Here is a 5,828-nt window from a genome sequence, read left to right on the forward strand (position 1 = left end):
ATTTCTAACTTTAACTTTGTAAAAAATCTTGGGAAATTTTTATTGTAGATTAAAAAAAGTATTTTACAATACAAATTTAATTTGTGCATTTTTCTGTTAATATATTATTACATTAATGTTATTTTTATTCTTTGCTACTTTTTGAAAATTGGCATTTAATATCTAATGCCCATCATTGTATTAAATACAATGACAGGTATTAGATGTTAAATGGCAATTCAGAAAATTAAATGATAAAGAAATTAAACTGTTAATATTACTGTAATTTCATGCAAATAATCCATGGTGGTATTTACCCCACAGAAAATTGCAAAAATGAAAATATAACCTTCATATAACCAGCTCTCTCATATACTACATGCTTCCACAATAGTTGTTGAAAGTAAGAAAATTATTAATATCAGCACCCTCTGTAGAAAGGCCTCCCAACTGATGACATGGCATTAGAGACAAGCTTCTTCCGCTTTGGTGGATCTTCAGGAAGTTTTTGCAATTTTTTTTATTGTAGTTTTTTTCCACTGTTTTAATTACTAGAACACAATTATGGTACAGTTCATGGTACTTTTAAGTGATTCTTATGGTTTTGAAGTTCTGTGCTTCAGAATGCCAAGGAAATTATAAGAAAAAGAAAAGAACAAGTGTTCAAGTTTCTTACAAAGGGATAATTTTGTTGCAACAAAGAATTCTGTTGTAATATTAGATTTGTATTTTAATATGTTCTGTGCATTTGATACATTTATGCATAAAAAATAATTTCAGAATTGTTAACTAGTAGTAGTAGTGGTGGTAACAGTTACTTTTAGATACTATTATATATAGAAATGACCTAAAAGTAACTTCTACCAAACATATACCAACTCATTTTGTGACTTAAGCTATTTCAAATGCTTAAAATCTATACAAAGATCTAAAAATAACATTTCAAAAAAATTTCAAAATTTGATAATTTTTTACAAATATTTTTAAGTAGTTTATTTCTNTCGTTAACCGATTTGGTCGTTAACCAGGACGTTCGTTAACCGGGGTTCCACTGTATTCTTACAGTAGGCCTACATCTGCCATTATTAATTTTCTTTTGTGTGTACCCCTAAACCATCAACCATGTACCCCTGGTTAGAAATTGCTGCTCTACTGTATCATAATATGAAATTAAATTTATTATTAATGTTAATCATAATAGTTTTATATTTATTCAGAATCTGAAAACAACATACTGTAATACAAAGATGTTTCAAAACTTCATATCAAATACTTTTGAGTGTTTCTAATCATTAAATTATAACTAATATTATACTGAACAAATATTCAAAATATACATAATGAGTAAACATTTTTTAAAATATCAGTATTTTATCTACCTTTGGAATATGCACAAGAAAACTTTCTATGGCCGACCAATGAATATGTGAATTTTCCCTCTGTCGCATTTCTTCCAACAGTGCAAGCACTGTTTGCCGAGTGGACTCGGAAATCCCAGATGACAATAAATGACCACCTGTCCGAAAAAAGCTGCTGATCATAGACCCCATTCTTCTGATAAGTCCTGGGGCACAGCAGCTTTCTTCATTTCTCCTACACTCCAATGTTTTTATGATTATAGAAAATTAGAGAATATTCCTATTGTTTGCATTAAAAACTTATCTTCATTGTTAAATTCATTTAAGTACAACATACTTATAAATCATTGAAATGATATCAAAATAGCTTCTTAAGTAATTCATGTCTTCTTTGGAAAATCTTTTCTATTTCTCTGACCTGCAAATGAAACAAAGAGAACTGAACAAGGTTTAAAAATAAAAAAAATTTATATCAAATAAAATAAATGTTATTTGATATTTTATATTTTTCCCCCAAAAAATTGACATAAAAAATGTAATGCATCCAATACAACAGTGCATCTTATAAGGAAAAAAGGGCAAGTTTTTTTATTCAAACAGAAAAAATTAAATAAATAATTTCTTGTAATCATGTAATTACTGAAATTTCTATTTGAAAGTTAATTACAAAACTTGATAAACACTGCTCAAATATTTAGAATCATATCCTGATGATTGCTTGAAGGAAAATCAAATGATGAAGATTGCAAAATTCTTGGATTTGTCTAATTTTTTAATAAATATTTTTCGTCCACTTTGTAGTGCTCACTTTTTATTTTCTCCTTCATTTTCTTTGTATCAACTTAAAATATCTTGAATTTTCTGTCAACTTTGATTTTTTGACAACTCCCACTTTGGAAATAATTCTCGTTATCCATAACAAGAATTGACTACGAACTATTGATTTTTCATAAAGGCAATGCTTAAGCATCACCTTTATGAAAAATCAATAGTTTGTAGTCAATTGTTACATCATACTGCTTATTCTATTACATAGTAGGCACAGATGTTTATGATCTTGAACTTTTAAAATTTAGTAATGGATGAGCTTTTGGTATAATAGTCATTAAAACAGATATTCTTACAATTATTAAACTTGAAGTGACTGATTAACTTAGGAGATTTGTACAAATAATGGCCAAAGCATAGTTTATGAGCCAGAAGTGACTCTAAGAGTAATTTCTGGCTCAAACTCTATTCACAATTGAATGCTCAGTGTAACATATCTAAACATTCAACGATTTTAAATGAAAAGCTTAGATAACATCACTATACCCTTTCAAAAATAAAAGTGAATAAATCACATTGCATCAATGTCCATGCAGTAAATAAACTTAACCTGATTAACAAAGATATAATTAGAGAAATAACACTGATAATGACATCATGACATGCTCTGTTTGCCTCATTATCAGCTCTTAACAACACTAATTCCTTAAATATAGTTCTCCAAAGTATGTCTTAGTTGGCCATCCTTCATGCATACAATTATTATATAATTTGTTACATGTTTAAATCATTTGCTATATCAAAATAAAAGTTGAAATTATAGAAGTATTCAGTAAGAATTTATTACTAAAACCTTTTATTAAGTAATAATTATTACTGACTTAATTTCATTTGAATACTATCATTTGATATTAATTTCATTAAAAATTTCATTTGAAATTATAAACTTTCTAGTTAGATTAAAACACAATTAGAAAGATTATTTTTATGATTAATATTATTCAAATGCTTTGTTTTATTTATATTTCAGCTTCATTTACAAATAGAAACTTATTCAAACAAATTGTTTGCTTAAAAAAATAATCAAATGAGTTATGATAACTAGCTGAAAAACACTTCAAATTTTTGAAATTATTTGCCATCTTGATAATTTCAATTACAGAATAGTTAGGTATCATTATTATGTTGGGTCTAGTGAGTTATACTCAGTTCACACCGGTGGCTATGTACTATGCTGGACCAGAGTCAAGGCATAGCAATCAAGAACTAAAATTAAATAAGTGTGTATGTGTCTGTATTCAGGAATTTCCTAACAATGTGGCATGTATTCAATATAGTGGCCTTCTGTAGTGTGATGTATGTATTTCTATTCAATTGTAATGTTCCCAGGCTTGTGTGTAGTGTGTGTGGTATCACACCTGTACAGGAGAGAACAAGTACAATAAGCACCCTTTCCATTCTCCACAGATGCCTGATTTCCTGGGCGAATTCTGTGTACTTGCTAATTTTTTCAGTGCATGTGTTTTGTATATTGTGAGTGTTTGCAATGGATAATGTACGTGATTTTATTGTGTTTGTCAATGAGTGTGATGTCTGGTCTGTTGTGGTAAATTGTTTTATCTGTAATTATGGCTCTGTCGTAGTACATTTTGTGCGTGTTATTTTCCAATACTGTCTGTGGAATGTACTTGTAGTATGGTTCGTGGTTGCCTAATAATTTGTGTTTCTTTGCAAGCTCTTGGTGTATTATATTTGCTACTTGATTGTGTCTGTGTAAGTAATCTGTCTGTTCCAAGAGCTTGCAATCATAAGTGATGTGTTGTATCTGGCATGATGTGACATTTGTGACTGTTGTATCTTTGAGTTTGTGTTTTCTGTAGTTTTTAGTATTTATGACCTGGTCCTATATGACAATCATGAATCCTTCCGTCTCCCCAAAAAGGCATCCCCGATCTAACCAGCTGTTTGACGCAGTTTTGTCAACAAAATCCTGGGCCAGGTCGTAAGGATGCCTGCCATGGAGTGCCTTTCGAGCTCACGATTGCTTGATGGTGTTTATGCCTTTTATATGTTGTGTCATGTCTGTATGTTGTGAGTGTAAGTTTAATGGTGTGTTATTTGAGTCTGCTAGAGCTACTGCTTTATGTAATTATGATGTTTGTTGTTTCCTGTAGAAAAACTCTCACAGTGACTGTATTTATTTGTAGTGAAGATTAACTATGTCAATCAAGACACGTCCGCCATATTTATGTGGAAGGATTAATCTTTCTGTGACAGATTTAGGATGATGTTGTTTATGCTTAGTAAGTGTTGTTCTTGTTTTCCTTTGGAGTTACTCAAGATCTGCGAGAGTCCAATGTATAACTCCAAAAGAGTATGTGAATACTGGGATGACATATGTGTTTATTGCTTTAACTGTGTGTTTTGCATTTAGCTGTGTTTTGAGAATGGCATTTAACCTACTTTGGTATTCTTTAATTAATCTTTGCTTTATTTGTGTATGTTATGTTAGGACAACACTCGAATTCTTGGATTGTTTCTGGGTTTTTTTCCATCGGGTCAGGAGGTTGCTGTTAAGGACCTAGCGTCCAATACTAGAATTTTATCGAAAGTTCCGGGTGACGCATTAATGACTAAGTTCTACAAGTATTTAGGATTCCAACAGGCTAAGCTTACCCTGTTGGAATCCTAAATACTTGTAGAACTCGCCCTCTTTCATGGATTCAATAATGTCCCCATTTCCAAGTGCAAAATCTTCTTTCTTCAGGATTCCTTTTTCTATGTGAAGTTTTTTGTATTTGTCTAAGCCAAACTCCATTTGTATGTCCTTAGTGTACGAGTGTGTGATTTGTAGGAGTTGATGAAGTTGTTTCTGTGTGGATGCATAAAGTTTTATGTCGCCCATGTACATGAGATGCGACAACGTAAACTGTGTTGTTTTTTCATGTCTGATATTGTAGCCATAATGCGTGTTGTTTAACATATTGGATAATGAGTTCAGGGCTAGGCAGAACCAGAGAGGACTCAAGGAATCTCCTTGAAAAATTCCTTGCCTAATGAATATTTGGTTTGTTTGTATGGAAGTGTTACTAACTCTGAGATGCAGTGTTGTTCTCCAGTGCTGCATAGTGTTTTCGAAGAATGCAATGAGTGATGGATGTATTTTGTACATATGTAGAATATGTAGCAGCCAACTGTGTGGAACACTGTCGAATGCTTTTCTGTAGTCTATATATGCCATGTGTATGTTTCTGTGTTGTTTGTGTGCTCACCGTAGAATGACTGAATCTATGAGTAACTGTTCTTTGCATCCCCTGTGATTTCTACGGCAACCTTTTTGTTGTTCCGTAAGAATGTCGTGTTCTTCAACATGTTTGTATATTTTGTTTCTGATACAGGATGTCAATAATTTGTAGTGTGTTGGAAGACATGTAATTGGTCTGTATTGTGTGGGATCTGTGGTGGTGGTATTTTTAGGGTTCATGTAGGCGATGCCCTGAGTAAGAAATTTTGGCATGTCTTGTGGCTTGATGATGATATGCGTTAGATGTTTAGCTAGTTCCTGGTGCAGTGATGTAAACTTTTTGTACCAGAAATTGTGAATGTTGTCTACACCAGGTGTCTTCCAGTTGTGTGTTCTGTTAACAGTGTAGCGGATGTCGTGTACGTTTATTTCAGCACAGGGCATAGTTGGTATGTTATGCAAGTTTCTGTTCTCCTCCT

The 5,828-nt window shown here is 31.9% G+C and overlaps 1 long non-coding RNA gene across 1 annotated transcript in view; it reads right to left on the minus strand.

Moving 5' to 3' along the window:
- Window positions 1-1,345: 1,345 nt before the first annotated feature.
- Window positions 1,346-5,828, minus strand: part of LOC111625041 — a 42,620-nt gene continuing 38,137 nt past the window's right edge. The window contains exon 3 of the long non-coding RNA XR_002756678.1: window positions 1,346-1,755. This is a non-coding gene — a long non-coding RNA (uncharacterized LOC111625041). The remainder of the gene's footprint in view (window positions 1,756-5,828) is intronic.

Source organism: Centruroides sculpturatus, unplaced genomic scaffold (assembly GCF_000671375.1).
Source record: "Centruroides sculpturatus isolate CEXI.00-Female unplaced genomic scaffold, Cexi_2.0 scaffold40, whole genome shotgun sequence".
Taxonomy (NCBI): domain Eukaryota; kingdom Metazoa; phylum Arthropoda; class Arachnida; order Scorpiones; family Buthidae; genus Centruroides; species Centruroides sculpturatus.